The sequence below is a fragment of the Orcinus orca genome, chromosome 10, assembly GCF_937001465.1.
Source record: "Orcinus orca chromosome 10, mOrcOrc1.1, whole genome shotgun sequence".
Lineage (NCBI taxonomy): Eukaryota > Metazoa > Chordata > Mammalia > Artiodactyla > Delphinidae > Orcinus > Orcinus orca.
Genome location: NC_064568.1, coordinates 85,913,360 through 85,935,117, shown reverse-complemented (window position 1 = coordinate 85,935,117; position 21,758 = coordinate 85,913,360). Strand labels below are relative to the sequence as shown.

Here is a 21,758-nt window from a genome sequence, read left to right as displayed (position 1 = left end):
TATGTGCTCTCTGGAGGGCTGTGATATCACCACTTCCTTACGACTTCACCTTACACAAGGTGAATGTCATTTGGGAAATACAAGGGAGACAGATGTGCTCAGGCCAGGATGGGCTATAAGAAGGAGTGAGATCAGGAGATCATTGGTCAAAGAAAACTGGACCCAGAGGGGACCGTAAGTACAAAACCCCTCAGAATTAAAATGGAAAAACCCTAGGGGAGGCATTACATTTCTCATCACATATCATATTGGGAATTAGACATTTTAATTTAAATCTCAAAGGACAGGGTAGCCTTCAGGAAGATGTTGTGTAAATGAAACAGGAGCCATGAAAAGTGGCAACAAGAGAACAAAAAGTTAAGAAAATAAGACCAAGAGCGCCCAAGCAAAACAGAAGCAGTAGAGGCCTTAAGTAGCAGAATAACATGTCAAAAACCAAATCTAGGGCTTCCCTGGTGGCGCGGTTGTTGAGAGTCTGCCTGCCGATGCAGGGGACGTGGGTTCGTGCCCCGGTCCGGGAAGATCCCACATGCTGCGGAGCGGCTGGGCCCGCGAGCCGTGGCCGCTGAGCCTGCGCGTCCGGAGCCTGTGCTCTGCAACGGGAGAGGCCACAACAGTGACAGGCCCGCGTACCGTAAAAAAAAAAAAAAAAAAAAAAAACCAAATCAAGAATCTGTGACACAGAAAATCAATTTAAGGAATCTAAAACAACAGCAACAGAAAAAAGAGTGAAAGAAAGAGAACAAGGAAGTGAGAGAGAATAATTATGAAAAACAAAATAGCAGGAAGAAAAACACAGGATAACTAATTTCTGTATAACAGGAATTCCAGAAGGAGAAAAGATAATAAATGAAGAAGGAATGATCAAGGAAATAATAGAACTTTTTCTGAGCTAAAGAAAAAGTTGATTTCATATTTAAAGGATCTAATGACTGTAGGGCAGAAATACTGAAAAAAAGGCATCCTATAGATCAGTCCCCGGTCCCCAACCTTTTTGGCACCAGGGACTGGTTTCGTGGAAGACAATTTTTCCAATAACCAGGGGCAGGGAGGACGATCTGGGGATGATTCAAGCACATTGCATTTATTGTGCACTTTATTTCTATTATTATTACATTGTAATATATAATGAAATAATTACAAAACTCACCATAATGCAGAATCAGTGGGAGCCCTGAGCTTGTTTTCCTGCAACTAGATGGTCCCATCTGGGGGTGATGGGAGACAGTGACACCCGAGGTGTGTTGCTTAGGTCCAGTCTACTCCGTAATCTCGTTTTGGTTGCTGTCACTGCAGAAAACCCTGCTTCACAAAGATGAGATGTTGGAAATGGAAGCAGGCTTTTCAGTGCTTCTGTGGCAATCTCAGGATATTCCACCCTGACTGTAATCCAGAACGTATGGAGATTTGAAGTTGTCTCAAACATACTTTTAAGACCACCGTCATCTGTGATCTCAAGCAGTTGATCGTCTTCTGGCACAGACAAAGCCGATTCACCTGGCTTATTCACACATGGGTCTTTTGTGGTTGGGAAGTAATGCTCAAACTCTTCTGAAAGCTGAGATAGGCAATCATGCACCAGCTGGGAGAAAGAAGGCCCTGGCTCAGTCTCTTTCAAAATCTCTGCTAATGTTTGAAACTTGTTAAAAATCCCAATGTTCACTCGTCACCCCCATAATCCCAGTTTGGCTTTGAATGCATCCACTTTATCTGCCGACTTGAACACAGTTGTCGTTCTCCCCTGAAGTGACAGATTGAGTTCGTTGAGCAGGCTGAATATGTCACACCAGTAAGCAAGTTTTGCGACCCATTCTGTGTCACTGAAATGTGCTGCCAGTGGTGACTGTTTTTCTGAAAGAAATCTCTGGAGTGGCTCTCAAAAACTCTGGCCAGTGATCTCCCTTAGAAAGCCATCTCGCTTCTGTGTATAAGAGAAGACATGTGTACTCTGCGTCCATCTCCTCACGGAGCTGCACGAACAGACGTGAGTTAAGGGCATGTCCTTTAATGTGGTTGATAATTTTAATCACATCCTGCAAAACGTTGTTAAGTTCAGGTGACATTTTTCGTCTAGCCAGCGTTTCTCTATGGATGACACAGTGCATAGACTCACATTCAGAAGTGACCTCTTTGACCCGAGTAGTGAAACCAGAAAGCCGTCCAGTCATGGCAGCCGCTCTGTCCATGCATATACCGACAGAAAATGACCAGTTCAATTTTCCTGGTATGTAATCATTCAAAAATTTGAATAGTTCTGCAGCTGTGGTGTTGGTTGGCAGCAAAAGTGCACATAACATATCCTCAAGCACATCCTCTTGAAAAATATATCACACAAAAACAAGCATTGTTGGACTTCCCTGGTGGAGCAGTGGTTAAGAATCGGCCTGCCAATGCAGGGGACACGGGTTCGAGCCCTGGACCAGGAAGATCCCACATGCCGCGGAGTAGCTAAGCCCGTGTGCCACAACTACTGAGCCTGTGCTCTAGAGCCCATGAGCCACAACTACTGAGCCCACGTGCCACAACTACTGAAGCCCACGCACCTAGAGCCCGTGCTCCACAACAAGAGAAGCCACCACCGTGAGAAGCCCACGCACTGCAATGAAGAGTAGCCCCCACTCGCCACAACTAGAGAAAGCCCGCGTGCAGCAACGAAGACCCAAAGCAGCCAAGAATAAATAAAACAAAATAAATAAATTTATATATCAAAAAACAAGCACTGTTGCCTTGTTGTCAACATCGGTAGGCTCGTCAACCTGGATTGCGTACCACGGTGGCTTATTAATTCTCACTAACAATTGTGCCTCAGTATCCTCTGCTGTTTCATCAATTCATTTAGTTATGGTGCTAACCGATAGAGGAACACGTGCCACCTCCTGAACTGCAGCCTCTCCTAAAAGTTCATGACAAATGTCCTTAGCAGCAGGAAGGATCAACTCTTCACCAATAGTAAAGGGCTTCTTAGCTTTAGCAATGCAGTTACCCACTAAGTATGATGCTCTCAGTGCACACACATTTGATGAAGTGGTGGCCTTCAATAATTGCTTCTGTTCTTCGTGTCCATGTTTTTTCCTTTTGAAAAACTCCAAAGGCTTGCCTTTTAATGCAGGGTGCTTGGTCTCCGTGTGGCGAAGCAGTTTTGAAGGTTTCATGGCTTCATTGGATAGCTGGTTGCCACATATTATACAAAGCGGGATTGGAGAATGTGATCACCTGTTGCAATGAACCTGTAATTTAAGTAGGACTCTTGGTATTTTCTTTTAAATGCAGCTTTCTTTTTGTGGGCAGTCTTAGAGTTTTCTGCTGTCTCATCATTGGGTCTTTCCCCCTTTTCAAAGAAGCTCTCCAGCGACGTTTGTTTTTTACTCATTTTGGCTAGGGTTAGCTTGTGGGCTTACCAAAACTGTGACTGAGACAAGTGCCCAGTGTGGGAAAGAGACGCGGACGGAAGTGGTAAATAAAATAATGGGTGGGCCATGCGCAGACTAAAATAAGTGTCGGATTCTGACTTACAGCCTGCCACCAGATGCAGCTGTACAACTGAAGTACGTCAACTCAGTTGCCATTATAACGCCTGCCACCAGATGCAGCTTAATTGTTACTTGCTACTCACTGATAGGGTTTTGATGTGAGTCTGCAAGCAATTGATTTATTATGGTCTCTGTGCAGTCAAACCTCTCTGCTAATGACAATCTGTATTTGCAGCCGCTCCCCAGCGCCGGCATCACTGCCTGAGCTCCACCTCAGGTCACCAGGCATTAGATTCTCATGAGGAGCACGCAACCTAGATCCCTCCCATGTGCAGTTCACAGTAGGGTTCGTGCTCCTGTGAGAATCTAATGCCGCTGCTGAACTGACAGGAGACGGAGCTCAGGCTGTAATGAGAGCAATGGGGAGCGGCTGTAAATACAGATGAAGCTCTGCTCACTCGCCCACCGCTCACCTCTTGCTGTGTGGCCCAGTTCCTAACAGGCCAGGGGCCAGGACCGGTCTGTGGCCTGGGGGTTGGGGACCCCCGCTATAGATAATCTGATGAAATTTACAAATGACAAAAAAAAAAACCTACAAGAAATCCTACAAGCTTCCAGACCATGCCCCTACCCTACCCTACTCCCTCCACCAAAAGATTTGCCTGACTCAAGCACCAGACAAGGGAAAAGAAACCTGCTGACATCCTCTCATTTGTAAACTGAATGCCAGAGAACCACATGGAAGGATATTTATGCAATTTTGAGGGAGAAGTCTACAGCCTATCTGTAATTCAAGCAAGGCTATAAAATAAAGACCTTTTCAGACGTACGAGGACTCAGAATATACACTTTCCAACTGTGCCCTCAGAAAATCAGTTCCACAGTATCCTAATCGTTGCAGCCTCAAACTCCTCTGTAACGGAACGCTCCGTCCCTTCCAAAGAAGCCCTCCCGCCTTCTCTAGTAGATTTGTAATGTCCCCACGCTCACCCACACAATACCCTTGGTCTCTAGACCTCAAATCATTGTCCTAATAAAAACCTCCGATGATATCTTTTAGCAACTATCCTCTCTATTTTCCCCCCATCTACCAAGTTTCTTGCTTCCCTTCTTCGTCCTCTCAGTTCCCTAACTTTATCCCTCCCCCATGCCATCTGGCTTCTCCCACCAATTCACCGGGACAGATGCCATCAGTAGCCTCCACACTGTGAAGGGTGATGAGCATTTGTCAGACCTTCATTAGTACCTTGACCTCATTGTTACACTCAGTGCTGCTACCTACCTTTCTTGAAACTTTCCTACTCTCTAGAAATCTGAGAAGTAAATATATTCTCTCCTAGGTCTCCATAGCTCTGTTTCTGTTTTGTTCTACCACTGTTTGTTTTGTTTTTCTCCTTCTTTTCTGCCTGACCTTAAATGTCCCTGTTTCCCAGGCTCCCTTGCTTCACTGATCTTATTACAGAGACTGTCTGCCTCACTCATTGGTTTCCAGGGAGCAAAACCTCCTCAAGTGAAAAGAGGGATCTGCTGGGAGGATCCAGCAAATCTCAAAGAACTCTTCCTCTCGTGTCAGGATAGGGCAAAACACGTATCCCCCTTCTCTTTGTGTTTCCATGGCCTATGGGAGAAAGGGAAAAGACCGATCTGGAAGACTAGACACTAGCATTTACAGGCTCAAGTTCAAGAGTGGGCAGGACCACTAAGGAATGGGCCCAGTGAAGGGGGGAGGCCTGGGGTTCTGTTTTAGGCTACTGGTTGGACTCAGAATCCCCTCTGCAAGCCCAGTCATATCTCCGCAGGCACATAGGAACATGCAAGTCCCCCAAGGGAAATCCAGGATGGAAGATTGAGGACCCCACGTAAACCTCTGTCCTCAGCCATGTTCTGTAATCTGGCTTTTATCAAAGAAGTCTGAACTGGGATTTATAGGGTACTGTTCTGAGTAATAAAATCATTCTTTCTGCCCATTTGCAAGTGGGTCTTTATGTGTATGCCCCATTTGCTAGAACTTAGGGAACTCTCTCCCTGAACAGTATTAGAGGAACTTGAATTCATTCTAAGACTGTGAGCATTGTAGATTATGAACTCTGAAAGACAAGCAGTATCTCCTTCTTATTGCCCATATCTGGCAAGAAGAGCCTAGGCCAGAAGCACACAGTAAATGTTAAATAAATATTGGTTCAACAGAGATCCTCAGCATATTCCCTTCTTAGAAGTATTAACTAGTTTCCCTCTGTAACCAAATCCATATGTCCTTTTCATCCTGCTTCCATTTTCCCTTCCTACAGATACTGAAAGGCCACTTCCATCTCCTTTTCTTATTCCTGGGAGAATCTGACATAAATATCAAACATTTTTGAAGGATTTTGAAATTTCAGGAGAACAAATAAATATGGGATAACATTTGCTAATCAATGTTAATGGCATCCTCTGCCAGTACAGAAGAAACATTCTAATGTAATTGTTTCACTTGAATTCGTTTAACTTCCCTATTTGTACAACATTAGAATAAACTGGATGGAGAAACATTAGAGGTCAGCTATTTGTTGCTGTGTTCATGGCCTGAGTGCACAGCTGCGTCCTAGCTGATGAAATTGGGACTCCAAAGGATCAAGCACTGTTTCTTTTCCCGTGGAGTGTTGTTGGATTGTTCATCTTCTTTTCTGGACCGAGGAGACAGCCAAGAGGGAGGGAGTTCGTTTTTTAGTTATTCTTGACCTATAGTTATAGGTTGCTCTTTATCTCCACTTGATTAATTTCAGCTGAGGCCTTCTCGTCAGGTATAAACCCAAGTTAATTAGCCTCACAACTGGCCAGACAGCTCTGCCATTCCACAGCTCTTGGTCATTTTTTAAATCTATTCCAGAAGCCCACTCTCAAGTTGATCCCCAGTCCTCTAAGCATCAAGGCATTTAATCTATATCCTTAAGGGAAAACATCTGTGGTCTTCCTACCACAAATGACCCACAGTTCAGCTAAACACTTACAGGGCACCTTTGGGTGGTGAGCCTTAAACTGAGTGCTGGAGATATAAAATCAATAAAATCAAAGAAGGTACACTCCCTAGTTGTCAGGAGTTCACAGGAGACAGACATCTAGTTGGAAAATGTCAGCAAAACGTGACAAATGACCAATTCCTCCACCTTGGTTCCAGAATTCATCCTCCAATCCATAGTCTCGGGAAACTTTGGCTTTGTCCCTTTCTCTCCTAATTCTTCCACTCTCCCCTCTACCTGCTACTTCATTTTAGCATTTATATATATGGAAGCCTCTCCTAGTTTGAAAACTGTAATTCTTAACTCACCAGTATCTCCCAGCAATGATTCTTCCTCTTCACTTTCATAGTCAAAGCAATGAAAAGTAGTAGTCACTCACTGTTTGTCTCTCTTCCTCCTTTCTCTTTCCTTTCCATTGACCCCTCAAGCCACCCCATATGATTTCTACCCCCTTCATTCCACCAGAAGTATTCTCCCTAAGGCAGCAATATCTTCCACATCATGAAATCTCAACAATATTTTTCAGTCATCCCGTTACTGGACAGCTCAGCTCCAGTTGGCAGCATTCTTCTTTTTGAGACACCCTCTCATTTTGGTCTTCACAGAACCATTCCTGTCCTCCCTTCCTCCCCCAACTTCTTCACAACACCAAACCCTGTCGCCTCCAAGTGAACAGAGTGCCCTGGTCCCAGCCCATATCATTCTCATCCAGCCTCAGCAGGAACATCCTAACTAAGTTCCGGCCTCTTCTCCTGCCAACGCGCCTCCAACCCACTTGCTACATTACAGCCAAATGAGCTTTGTAAATGTCAGATTTAATCCTGTCTCTTTTCTGCCTTAAACTCTCTATGATTTCCACCTTCCTTGAGGATAAAGTTCAAAATCCTTAGTATGGCTTATAACACGCATCCTGGTCAGACTTGTGTCTGCCTCTCCAGCCTTTTTTCCTACCATTCTCTTCTTCCCTCTCCCCACTATGGCCAGTGTGACCTTATCGGTTTTCAAATGTTCCGTGGACTTTTTCATTTCAACTGTTCCTTCTGCTTGAATGTCCTTCCTCCCCATCTTTGCCTGACTAACTCCAACTCACTACTCAGATTTCCACTTAAATGCCACTTCATCTAGAAATTTCTTATAGCACAATTTCAGTTAAATGCCCATATAAGATCCTATAGCATTCAGAACTTTGCATTTCTCTTTCTTAATATCCAGCATGCCTATTATTACTTATTCAATGTCTGTCTTCATCCCTAGACATTAAGCTAAATGAAAGCAGGGGTCATGCTTGCCTTGTTCATTGCTGTATCCCCAACACCTAGCATGGTGCATATTTTTGAATGAATGAATGGATACACTGAATGCTGTTTAAAATAACAAAGAGGGACACCTAAGCCTGTCCTCAGAGGGAAAGGAGGGCCAAGCTGCTTCTAAACCTATACTACTATAATTTCTAGGGGAAATTCAATCAAAACCAATGCAAGAGTTTATAGAAAGAGCTGGATGTTTGTAAAGGGTGAGAATATTTATGGAAATCAGCTAAGGAGACAATGGGTTTTAAGAGAACCATTGTTATTCTGAAGTTTTATAATATAAAATACAACAGAATCTACCGTGTGACAATATCCAATACCTCTGGCCAGTAGTATGGTTCATATCCTGAGGACATATTTGTTATATTAGATAAACTCAGGGTGCATATCTTGAGCTAAGTAGATGTGTGGCGGCATAAACACAAACAAGGGTTTCTGGGATGAGACATTTGGCGTTAGCTCATTCCATAAGTCAACAAAGCCTGGACCTAGAATCAAGGCTTTATACAAAAATTTGATCTAGAGAAAAAGAAATCCACAAGAAATTGAAAAATCATAGATGTTTAGGGTTGAAAGGAACCTTACATTATCCAGTTGAACCCGCCTGCTCTTCTCCCTGCCACTGTTGGATGAGGTTAAATCACTTTCCTAAAGTTTTGTGCCCAGTTAGTGGCAAATTTGGTAATAGAAACCCAGTTTCTGTATCAATGAAACTGAATTCTTTCTGATCCTTGACTCTAATAAACTCTAATTTCATGGAATTTATAAGCTTTCTCCAAATTAAGTCCTGAAAAAGGTTTTCTGGAAATCCTTGCCTTCCTCTAATCTGATCCTGGTTCACCAAACAGCATACCCTGCATAGAGAGACCCTTTAGGTGCTGCTAAATAACACCTTCCCCTCACCACCCACACTTCTGAAAGGCTCAGGAGGTGCTAATAGTAGTAACTGAAGGACTCTGAGGAACTCCTTGACATCATGCCATAAAGGAGAACTCAAGGAGTAAGTCCTCTATGGCGGCGTTGTACGACATTGTTCTCATCCGTCCTTTCCGAGTTCTGGGACAATCAGTCTCCTTGCTGTCATAGACTATTTGGAAAACTTCTTGTGTTTTAAAAACTTACTCAAGATGATCTAGCAACTCCACTCATAGGTATGTATCCAAAAGAATTTAAAGCAGGGGCTCAAACAGATACTTGTATACCAATGTTCTTAGCAGCCTTATCCACAACAGTCAGAAGGTGGAAACTACCCAAGGGTCCATCCATAGACAAGTTGATAAACAGAATGTGATATATACACAATGGAATATTATTCAGACACTAAAAAAGGAACGAGATTCTGATACCTGCTACCACATGAATACAACTTGCAAACATCATGCTAAGTGAATGTCAGACACAAAAGGACACATATTGTACAATTTCATTTACATGCAATACTAACGCATCTAGAGTTAGAACAGAGTTACCAAGGGTAGGAGGGAGGGAGTTATTTCGTAATGGGTACATAGTTTCTGTTTGAGATGGTGAAAAAGGTATTGCTTAATGAATACATAGCTTCTGTTTGGGCTGATGAAAATGTTCTGGAATAGTAGTGATTGTTTCACAACTTTGTAAATGTACTTAATGCCACTGAGTGTACACTTAAAAATGGTTAAGATTGTGAATTTTATGTTTTATATATATTTGACTACAATGCAAAAAAAAAGTACTCAACAGCTCTCGGTTCCAGCCAAGATGGAATCCTAAAATTCCATCCAAAGGAAGGTACAAAAAGAGAAACCAAGGAACAAGAAACAGAGGAAACAAACAAAACAAAAAATAAAATGCAAGATATAAGGTCTAACATATCAACAATTACCTTAGGGACTTCCCTGGCAATCCAGTGGTTGAGACTCCGTGCTTCCACTGAGGGGGGCACAGGTTAGATCCCTGGTTGGGGAACTAAGATCCCACATGCCATGCGGGCGGTGTGGCCAAAACAAACAACAAACAAAAAATTACCTTAAATATAAGTAGTCTAAATACAGTAATTACAAGACAGAAATTTGCAAAGAGAATGAAAAACCATGAACCAACAATATGCTGTCTGTAAGAAATTCATTTCAGATACGACACAGAAAGATAGAAAGTAAAAGGATAGGAAAAGATATACTATACGTTAAACAAAATGAGCAAGATTTGACTATATTAATGTTGATGGAATCAATAATCATTAATTTTGAGCCACACTTTAAATATTCAACTTGTGAGAAAAAAGTTAAAACTTAAGGCTAGGGCTTCCCTGGTGGCGCAGTGGTTGGGAGTCCGCCTGCCGATGCAGGGGACACGGGTTCGTGCCCCGGTCTGGGAAGATCCCACATGCCGCGGAGCGGCTGGGCACGTGAGCCATGGCCGCTGAGCCCGCGCGTCCGGAGCCTGTGCAAAAACTTAAGGTTAAATGGATTCATATTCCTGTTTTCCAAACAAGCCAACATCAGTAAAGCACATTACCTTATTCAGTTTCCCCCTTAATAAAGCACCAGTGTCCTCTTCCTGCGATGCATCAAAACTGAAACATGCTCGGATGAGGACAGACACACGTTCTCTTCCTCTGTTGTGACACTTGGCTCCTGTGAAGTCGAATGCTGCCATACTGAGCTCTGCTAGCTACACACACCCTGTACGGACAGCAGCAGTTCAATCCAGGACTGACTAAATCGTCCTGTATGCTGGGCAATGGAGCGAGGCAGTGCCTTAAAAGAGAGTGATGATACAGACCTGCTCTCCTGTCTGCGAGAGGGAAGTTAAGGTGTGGGAAACAAATTATGCTTTTTAAATTGCAGAATTGTAACCCCCAAGAAGCAGAAGTTTGCAGCTAGTTCTTTGGGTTCCACTTCTCTTTCTGTTCAAGTTCAAGACCAGAGTTTCTTGAACTGACACATTGATCTGATGCACAGGGCCAGGAACCATCTAGCACATGAATAGAAGAGCAGTGTTTCTCAGGCCTGAGAACTTACTCCCCCTCCGCCTTTATGCTGTGAAGACTGGCTCTGGATGTTATCTTCTTTCCTTCTGAGGCCCGTTCCATTTCTAGTTTCCAAACTACGAACAACTGAATTTCTTATGTAAACATGGAGAGGCAGGATTTTTAGTTTAAAAGGGGTAGATGTTATATACAGGTAAATATAATTTCCAGGATCAGAAATTAAATGTAAAGTTGTGAGAGAAATAAAAAACACCTGATGCATACATTCTTCCAGCACTAAATTCAATGAAGAATATATGACATTGACTAATACTTAAAGAGTACCACCTGCAAGAAATACGGCTCTCCTGTTCAAATGGTCAGGTCTTGTGTCCAGATTTGACATCTAGAGGTCATCACCTACAATGCAGTAAAGGCATTTCTAGCCACTCATCTTCCTGGTGACCATCCTAAGTACTGAGAAGGCATTAAGAGGAATATACCAACTTTGTGTATAGTCAGATTTAGGATCAGCAGTTTTGAAGGTCATAATAAATATAAGGGAAATCATTTTTCTTAAGATATTTACTTCCGGGGAAGCTACAATAAATGAAAGATATATGATTAAATAATTACTGGAACTAGACTCTAGTTTAGGGAGATAAATGTGTGATCCCCCTATCATTCCAGCAGTTCCAATCTTATATTACATTTTTGTGGTGGGAAATATTTGACCAAGTATCTTCCAGTTTGGAAATTAAAAGAATGAGTTGCGGGCTTCCCTGGTGGCGCAGTGGTTGAGAGTCCGCCTGCCGATACAGGGGACACGGGTTCGTGCCCCGGTCCGGGAAGATCCCACATGCCACGGAGCGGCTGGGCCTGTGAGCCATGGCCACTGAGCCTGCGCGTCCGGAGCCTGTGCTCCGCAACGGGAGAGGCCACAACAGTGAGAGGCCCGCGTACAGCAAAAAAAAAAAAAAAAAAAAAAAGAATGAGTTGCTAGGAATTAGATTGTATTTCCAAAAATGGCAGCACCTTCCCACGAGGCTGTTCTTACAATGTGACTGACATTCCTCTCACTGAGATCTGTGTTCCCTCCACTTGTATCTGGGTGGGAGATCGTGACTGCTTCAAACAGTGGAGTATACGACAAACGTGATCCTTCGTGGCTTCTGAGGCTGTGTCTGAAATCATACGGCTTCCACCTGGCCCTCCCTCTTTGGGACCTGTCCTTGGATGCCACCATGTTATAAGGAAGCCTGGGCCACATGAAGGAACCATGCATAGGTGTCCAGCAACTCCAGGCATGTGAGGGAGTGAGATTTCTGATGACTCCATCCCCAGCCCCTCGAGTCTTCCAGCTGAGGCTCCAGACAGCACGTAGCAGACACAAGCTGTCCCTGCGGCAGTGCCCTGACTGAAAATGCCTGACCCACAGGCTCTGTGAGCATAATAAATGCTGGGGGAAAAAAGTACTCACGTGATACTTAAATTAAGTTTCTATTAGTATAAAAGGAAAACATGACAGGTCTTGTCAGGCTAGAGGGCCACAGAGACACAGCAGTAGCTCCACACAGTACAGTTATAGAGTCTGTTAGAAAAAACTTACACAGAAGAGAGAGCACATGGAATCCCCCAACTCTCATTTCCCCATAGCCTGGGCCAGGCAGAGATAGTCTGTACCCACCATGGCCAACGTGCAGCCGAGAAGGGCCAGCCTCTGACAGTAGTCTGGATTCACTAGAGAAAGGACATGATCTCACACCAAAGATGTTGCCACGTTACACATTTATGTTGTTGCAAAGGTATGTTGGCCTATGGAATACTTAGGTTCTCCAGGTCCTGGGAAATGAATAACGGGATTTTTAGGTCCAGCAAGAAGAGTAGGGAGAATGCATATTGAGGGCCTGGGTCTATAGTGAAGGTCAAAGTCTGCATATGGAAGGCCCTGGAACTATGCTGAAGTGCCTGTGTATACCCAGAATGCTAGCATCCGCCAAAAGCCTTGCTGTCCCTTTACAGACTGGCTCCAGCCAGCTCAGCCTGGTAGAAGGAGATAGGTACTCAGGCCATCCAGATTCGTCTCCCAACAGATATAAAGAGAAGAAAGTGAAAACCTCCCCTAACCTTCTCCTCTGCCCTCCTCCCATCAATTAAAACAAGATTGAGTTATCTTTCACCCTTCAGTTTCACAGAATTTTAAAGATGAATATTATTCAGTGTTGGTGAGCACATTGGGAAAGGTGTATGTTCATAATGCTCATAGGAGTATAAATTGGTAACTTTAGGGGGAAATTTGACAGTATTTAGCAAATTTTAAATGTGAGTATCCTTTGATTCAGCAATTCTACTTCTAGTATAAGTTTTTTTTTTTTTTTTTTTTTTTTAAGAAATACTTTAGCACTGTACAAAACGATGTCTGGGGCTTCCCTGGTGGCGCAGCGGTTGAGAGTCCGCCTGCCGATGCAGAGGACACGGGTTCGTGCCCCGGTCTGGGAAGATCCCACATGCTGCGGAGCGGCTGGGCCCGTGAGCCATGGACACTGAGCCTGTGCATCCGGAGCCTGTGTTCCGCAACAGGGAGAGGCCACAACAGTGAGAGGCCCGCATACCGCAAAAAAAAAAAAAAGATGTCTGTTGCAACAAAATATTGAAAATACCAATAGAGGAATGAGCAAATAAATTACGGCACAACCTTGTGGATATAGCAGTTAGAAATGAAGTAGATTTATAGATACCAACATAAATAGGGCTCTACAACACATATTGTTCATTTATATTTTTTGATTTGGAGTGTGCCAAAAATTCTACTTATAATTACTTTGCTTTAAAATTAATATCCACTTTACTAATGCTACAAAATTGCTACACTATTGCTGGGAGTGATATATATTTGCTCACCAGCAGATGAAGTCTGGAACATATTGATTACATTTGAATTTCCAGAAACTCTTTCAATCTAGTACATGATAGTTACTCAAGAACTGTTTCATCAGTGAATGAAATGATCAGGCCAGCAGTGCCAAGGTTCCTTCCAGATCCAGTTCTTTGATTCTACCTGGAGAAAAACTGTTCTTATTAATAAAATGGTCATGATAATACCTCCCTCAAAGAGCTGCCATGATGATAAACAAGATATGCAAAATTAGTTTCTAAGTTATAATTTGCTGTACAAATTCCAGGAGCTATTTTGTGGTTGGTCTTCACTGGATAAAAACGACTTCTCTGCCAAGTTCAGAGTCACTCTGGGAAGTTTCAGGGAGCCTTATTTCAATGTTTATGTAAGAAGAGGGGAGAAGCAGGAAAGGGCAGGAGGAAGGATCAAACATTAAAAACACTGCCATAGGGCTTCTCTGGTGGCGCAGTGGTTGAGAGTCCACCTGCCGATGCAGGGGACACGGGTTCGTGCCCCGGTCCGGGAAGATCCCACATGCCGCGGAGCGGCTGGGCCCGTGAGCCATGGCCGCTGAGCCTGCGCATCTGGAGCCTGTGCTCCACAACGGGAGAGGCCACACAGTGAGAGGCCCGCACGCGTACCGCAAAAACAAACAAACAAACAAAAAAACACTGCCATAGTTGAAGATGAAGAGGAGGCTGATGACAAGTGCCGCATTTGAAGGCTAGCGTGTTAAAAAAAAAAAAGTGACAGTAATAGTCAGGAAAGGCTTTATACTTGCATAAAGCTTTAAGCATGCACTACATTTAATCCGCACAACCAGGAAACTCCTGAAGTTGGGAGGGGCCCCCAGAGACATTACATGTTAGTTCCCTCACCTGATTGTCATTCCTTAATCATGCTTGAAGGGAAACTAGATTGCAGGCTTTTCAAAATTATTGGAGCAGAGGGAGTCTACAAACTTGGTTCTGAGTATCCTAGGACTGCCATAACCAAGGATGACAAACTGGGTGGCTTAGAATAACAGAAATGTATCCTCTCACAGTTCTAGAGGCCAGAAGTCCGAAATCAAGGTGTCAGCAGGGTTAGTTGCTTCTGGGGGTTGTAAAGGACCCTGCCTTTACGTCCATGCCTCTCTTTTAGCTTCGGTGCTGGCAATCCTTGACAGTCCCTGGCTCATAGATCATCACTTCAGTCTCTGCCTCCATCTTTAAATCACCTTCTTATCTCTGTTTCTCCTCTTTCTGTCTGTGTGTTTATCTGTTCTTATAAAGACACTTGCATTTAGGGTCAGGTCTAACCAGATAATCCAGGATGATCTCATCTTAAAATTCTTAACTTAATTGTATCTACAAAAACCCTTTTCCCAAATAAAGTCATATTCAGAGGTTCTGACTAGACACATTTTTGGAGGCTGGGGGAACCAATCAACTCACTACCATGTGTTTGTGTGGTTTTACTTTTGAAAGAAGCCTACTAGAAAAGAAATATAATCTAAAGGGAAGTAAAAGCTAAAAATTAAAAAAAGTCGAGTTTCCCAGGCAGTTTCTAATGGACAGATGTAAATGGTTTGTGGTATCCTCTTCCAAACTTTGTGGTGTCCTCTTTTTAAACTGGCCCATGCTAAAAATGTTACTAAAACAGTTATCACATACTAAGGCCTTTCACCCTTCCAACTTCTCTTTATGGAATTCAGTTAAAGAAAACCAATTTTCTCATTTATAGTGTACTGAGATATAAAATTACTTGACAGGGGGAAAAGCATAAGTCAGCCACCTAATAGAGTTTGATGTACCATCTACCGAATTTAGATTCTGTTTCCAGTAAGGTGGTGAGCTAAACACTTGAATGCATCCTCTTCCTGAAAACAACAAAAAACAGACAAAAATCTTAAAAGAGTCAATAAGCTGTCACAGAAGAAGTTAGGACTTCTCAAATCAAGGATTAAGTGAAGACACAGAAATCTGTAGGGATATTGAGGGAGCACTATAGCCAGCTATTTACCAAACAAGGGGGGAAAGGGAAACGAAGACTGAGTTTTGAAGTCATAGCCTCAAAAGGACTCCAGAGACCCCGCCCAGAGCCTGCCCAACCTGAGGAATCTAACAGATCTTCTCATCAAAAGTCGGCATCTGGGTGGGTTAAACCATCAGTTTAGAAGGAACAAAAACAAAAAAACAAAAAACAGAACTTGGCCTTCATGAATGGTTTCAGCCTGGATTCACACTACCTGGGAGAAATGGAGAAAGATTTGATTTTCAGTGAGCCTAGACTATTAGTTCCCATAAACCTGGAAGAAGCAAATGAAGACCCCCTCTGGAGGACTCCACCTCTAATCCAAATGAAGACGATTTCTGCAGGTAAAATTCTAAAGCATCGAGGATCTTGTAGTACAAAATAACTAAACAGCCAAAGCACCACAAGCCAAAACAACAGCATAAAAAGTCCATAAAATTATCATCAATTCAATTCTATGAACTGCGGCCTGAAATATGTCTGTTTCCGTACTTATACATATATCACGTATGCATAAAAGAGGTATAAGGCAAATTCTAACCAAGAGAACACTGACAGACCCACACTGACAATAGAGAAAGAATATTTCAAGCAATAAACGTTGCCAGAGATAGGCATTTCATAAAGATAAAAGGTTCAGTTCACCAGAAACCTTAATAATTTTAAATTTGCATGGACTCATAACAGCCTCAAGATATATTAACAAACTATAAGGAGTAAAAAGCAAGTTCAAAATCATAGTAGATTTGTAAATGCTTCCTCAGTAACTGATAGCATAAGCCGATTAAAAATGTATTTTAGCAATTAGGAGTGCGCAAGCGCAGCAGGAAGTGCTTGGCGTGGAGGGCGCGGCTCGCCAGCAGCGAGTGAGGCCTTCTCACCTGTGGGAACTAAGGAAGGGTAGTCAGGAGGCGAGTGGCCTGATCGGATGCACCCCCGGAGAAGCAGGCACTGCAGGAGTATGGCTGCACACGGAGAGGCGGGAGGGAGAGGCACCAGTCAAGGGAATATTAAATAGGCTCCACCAGAGGTGCCTGGCTGGGAACCGCGTGGGGTCAGGAGGTACCTGCTGGGCGCAGCCCAAGCGTCAGGACAGGGAGCTAGGGAACGGTTCCTCCCCGTCCCGTTACATCGGAAAAGGCTCCTCCCCGCCGCGTCACAGACTATTGATGGCTCAAGGACATCTGGGAACCCGCCCAGCACCCTCCGCCGAGGCGAAACCTCCCCAGTGCCTCCTGCGCCCCTGCGCGCAGGGCGGGCGCTCGGCTCCATGAGCCCCGCACCGAGGCTCCCTGCCCCCCACTCTCCCTCCACCAGGACTCTCGTGGCAGATCCCGCGTGGTGTTTGTTTTCCCTCAAGAGAAAGCACTAACTTAGCTCAGGGAGTGACTTCAAGAAGAATTTTATCCTAATGATGGTATCTGTGCAGTTTCCAGACTCACTAGAGCCATCATCAGAAAAGTGTTAGCCCCCCAAAGGCACAAATACATGTTGGGATACATCAGGGGGAAAAAATTAGTAAGGATGAAGAGGGTTTGAATAACACAATTAATAAACTTGACATAATAAACTTGACACACACATGGCGGATGAGCACATGAAAAAGTGTTCAGCATCATTAGTTATTAGAGAAGTGTCAATTAAAACCAAAAATGAATAGGAAACAAAAGTATCAAGAATGACTCATGTATTTCCACTTCTGGCCAAGATGGAGTAATAGGGACCAGATTTCCCCTCTTGTTTGAAACAACCAAATATATATTTATTTATTCTCTGTATCATATGTAACATATATACTGCCTCAATATCATATATAACATTGTATGATACATCAAATAGTATATATATAATATCATATGCAATGCCTTTGTTCATATATAATGCCTCTATATGATATATAACATATATGATATGCTATATATTTATAAATATATAATTTTATATATTGCCTCTATAACATATATCATATATAACAAACCACTCAACAACTACAGAATATACATAATTTTCCTGCACATATGTAACAGTTATCCAGTTACCATAGCTGATCATACACAGGTTGAATCTCAACTAATTTCAAAGAGATAATATCGTATAGAGATAAAATATTGCATACATTATAATGCAACTAAACTCAGAATCAAAACCAAAACAATAACTAATAAAATTTACTGTTGGAAATTAAGAAACAGATATTTATGTGATATATTGGCCATAAATAAATCATAATAGATGAGAAAATATTTAGAACTAGGTACTAATGAAAATATACATAACAAACCTGGGGGATTCACTGAAGCAATATTTAGAGGTAAATGCTGACACTAGAAAAGAAACTGTGAAATTTAATGAGCTAAATATTAATTCCAAGAAGTTAGAAAAAGAACTGCAAACTAAACAGAGAAAAAAAGAAAGAACATACAGAGCAGTATTTAATAAAATAGAAAATTAACATACAATGGAGATAACCTATTCAAAATAAACTATTCAAGCTGGGATGAAGTGAGAGAGTAACATTGACATATATACACTACCATATGTAAAATGGATGGCTAGTGGGAAGCTGCTGCATAGCACAGGGAGATCAGCTCGATGCTTTGTGACGAACTAGAGGGGTGGGATAGGGAGGATGGGAGGGAGGCTCCAGAGGGAAGGGATATGGGGATATATGTATACTTATAGCTGATTCACTTTGTTGTACAACAGAAACTAACACAACATTGTAAAGCAATTATACTCCAATAAAGATAGATATATATATATAATAATCTATTCAAAAATTAGTTCTTTGAAAAGGTCGAAACAAAAATGAAAAATATCTAGCAATATTATTGGTCAAGAAAAAAAAAGGAAGAAGACATAAATCACCATTATAGGGAAGAAAGAAGAGGATATACTATAGATGCTGTAGACATTCAAAAGATAGCATAATATAAAAATCTTTGTAGCAATAAATATAAATATATAGATGCAATGGATAAAATCCCAGAACAATATTAAATCCAGTATTCCATTAAAACTTAATTATATAATATATAAATTAAAACCCTGCATAAGTAGTAACACTAAAATATCAAGGGTAGGAAGACTCAGTTGTTAAAATATCAATTCTCCAAACTGATCTGTCGATGCAATAGATTCAATGCATTTCTAATCATAATCTAAGGGTTTTTTTGTAGAAATTTATAAGTTTATTCTAAGATGTATATGGAAATACAAACAACCTAAATAGCCAAAACGATCTTGAAAAAGAAGAATAAAGTTGGAGGACTTATACTATCTGACTTCAAAACTTATTGTAAAGTTCCGGAATCAGGACTGTGGTACTAGTAAAGGATTGAAAAATTAGGTTGATGGAACACAATACAAACCGTTTGTTACTTTTTAACGAATGGTACTGGAACAGCTGAGTGCTCATATGGAGGAAAAAAATTAACCTTTATCCCTACCTCACACCATATACAAAAATTAATGTGAGATTAAGACATAGACCTAAACTTAAGCACTAAACTATGAAGCTTTTAGAAGAAAGCACAGAAAATAACTTCAGGACTTGGAGGCACACAAAGGTTTCTTAGAAATGGTACAGGAAGCATAACCATATAAAAAAAAAGAAATTAACAAATTAGACTTCATCAAAAATTTTTAAACTTCTGCATAACAAAAGACATAGGCAAGCTACAGACTGGGAAAAAATGTTTGTAAAACACATATCTGCTGAAAAACTCATGTCCATGATATACAACTCAAGAATCCCTACAACTCAAGAATAAAAAGATAAGGAACACAATTTTTAAAAAAAAAGGAGGCAAAAGATTTGAACAGACATTTCAACAAAAAAGATAAACCAAGGGCCAATAAGCACATGAAACAGTGCCCAACATCACAAGTCATCAGAGAAATGTAAATTAAAACCAAAAATAGTAGGAAGAAAAAGCATCAAGAATGACTCATACATTTCCACTTCTGGAAAATGAAGTAAATAAGAACCATATTTACCCTCTTGTATGAAACAACCAAAAAAAAAAAAAAAAAGATGAAATATATGAAGGAACAATTCTCAAAACAAATCAAATAACAAAGAATAGTGACCTTCAAGAAACAAACAGATAAGGTAAGCCAAATGATTGCCCCAGCTTATTGTCCAGAGAATTTTCAGGTCACAGAGAAGGAAAGGGTCACCTTTCCAAAAGTCTCCCTGAGTTGAGGAAACACCTGAGGGTCTGGAGAGTTTGGGGCAGTTAGGGTTTGTGGGGCAGAACACGAAAGACAAGAGCTCTGCACCAAGAGAGAACTCTGAGGTCTGCAGAGGGCCCGTCAGGTATTTAGCTGAGTACCCATGGGCGTGTGTGTGTGTGTGTGTGTGTGTGTGTGTGTGTGTGTGTGTGTGTGTGTGTGAGAGAGAGAGAGAGAGAAAGGGCTAAGGCCAGGGAAAGAACCACTGAAATGATTTAAGGAAACAATAACAGAGCCCTGGGTATGGTGTGAATCTGTGAATCTGAGAAGTCATGTGGGGTTTTTTTGTTTGTTTGTTTGTGTGTTTGTTTGGCCGCACCACTCGGCATGCAGGATCTTAGCTCCCCGACCAGGGATCGAAACTGCGCCCCCTGCAGTGGAAGTGCGGAGTCTTGAAGGCAGCATACAGGACAATCTCTGTATCCCAAACCTTAGCACTTAGAAGATATCCAAAAATGTACGTGGGATTGAACTGCTAACTCTCAGCAATGCATTTCAACAGGTCACAGTCAACTTTGTACCAAGCACTTGGAGCTGTTAATGTCTCCTGACCCCCTCCCCCCCAGCCCACCCTACTCCATAGATAAAGTGTTACTTAGGAAAAGTTTCTTTTAAGTGTGAACTTCTCTGTACTCTTCAAATGCTCACCACCATTACCACCACTACCCTCCCTCCCCGCCCCATCAACTCTCCCCACCCCCATCCCAGCCAGCTTCTGGGGTTCTCCTCCTAGCCTGCAATACCCAAGCCTTGAGACTTTTCCTTACTGCTACTTCCTATCAGTTCTGCTATCTGTCCTAATGTGTGATATACTGTGAATAAGGTGTTTTTACCCCTGGCACTCTCCACCTTCCCTTTCCAACAACCTCCCTCTCTTGATATAATGTATTCTGTCTAATAACTGAAGTTTCCTCGGAGACACAACATCTTAACCCAAGAAGAGCTGCAGTGGTAGAAATTGCTAGTTGTCTGGCAGACACAGAGAGGAAGTTTGGAGCAAGAAAGTCCTGACCATGCCACTTAAATCTCTCATCTTCTTCCTCTACATCGGGCCTACCACTGAGAAGACTAAATTGAATACTCAGCATCTCAGAGAGTATTTCACAGAGGGGGAAAATGCCCTATGTGTTTGGGGAAGGAAAGATAGGAAGGCGGTGAGAATACAGAAATTTCATTCAGCAAATCCTAATTGATTCTCTCCTACATACCAGGCACTGCTCTAGGTTTTGGGGATGAAGCAATGAACAAATGCTTTTGTTCCCTTTACACTAGTGGTCCTCAAAATTTCCCCACCACAGAAATATTTTACCTTGGAACACTTGAGTTTGTATTTTCAAAAAGTTCCCCAGGTTATTTTGGTTTTCAGCCAGTTTGGGGAACCACTATCAAAACAGCAAGTTGAGATGGTCCTTATCAATTAAAAAAGCAGCTCGCAACACCCCCTGCTGTTGATTTTTAGAAAACAGTTTTGTTAAATATCTGGGTGCTACTCTTTCTTCACATGTTATACTGGCATCCAGGGCCTGTCTGAGGCAAATGTGAAGTGGGTGACTTTGGCCTTTAATGTCCTTCCAGTTTTCCCCCAAACACCCAGGAGTCTCCTGATCTGTATATGCCCATGGCCTGTGTGATCAGGTGCCACCTGCACCCCTGAGAAAGTACTGCAAGTTCCCAGTGTTTATCAACCCCCTCATCACCTGCCCATCAATTGTATTTGAGAATCTAACGTGCACCGAGGCCTTTTGATAAGCCAGGTGTGTTCTTACTGATTTACACATATTTTCCCATGTAATCCTAAAAACACTCCATGTAGTGGATACGATTATCTTTATAGATGAGAAAAGTGAGACACAGAGAGAGCACACAACATGGCCACTGGTATAAGAG

The 21,758-nt window shown here is 42.2% G+C and overlaps 1 protein-coding gene across 4 annotated transcripts in view; it reads right to left on the bottom strand.

The window, feature by feature from the left end:
• LOC101281745 (cytidine monophosphate-N-acetylneuraminic acid hydroxylase) overlaps positions 1 to 16,738 on the bottom strand; it is a 100,357-nt gene extending 83,619 nt beyond the window's left edge. For 2 of the 4 annotated variants that reach the window (XM_049715475.1, XM_049715476.1), the window contains exons 1-2: positions 16,517 to 16,738; positions 9,638 to 9,720 (exon numbers count right to left, since the gene is read on the bottom strand). The gene's annotated coding sequence lies outside the window, so the exon portion shown is untranslated. Of the gene's footprint in view, positions 1 to 9,637; positions 11,911 to 16,516 lie in introns of those variants that run through there. The other 2 variants (XM_033434759.2, XM_049715477.1) reach the window with 2 other exon arrangements.
• Between the last annotated feature and the right edge of the window lie 5,020 nt (positions 16,739 to 21,758).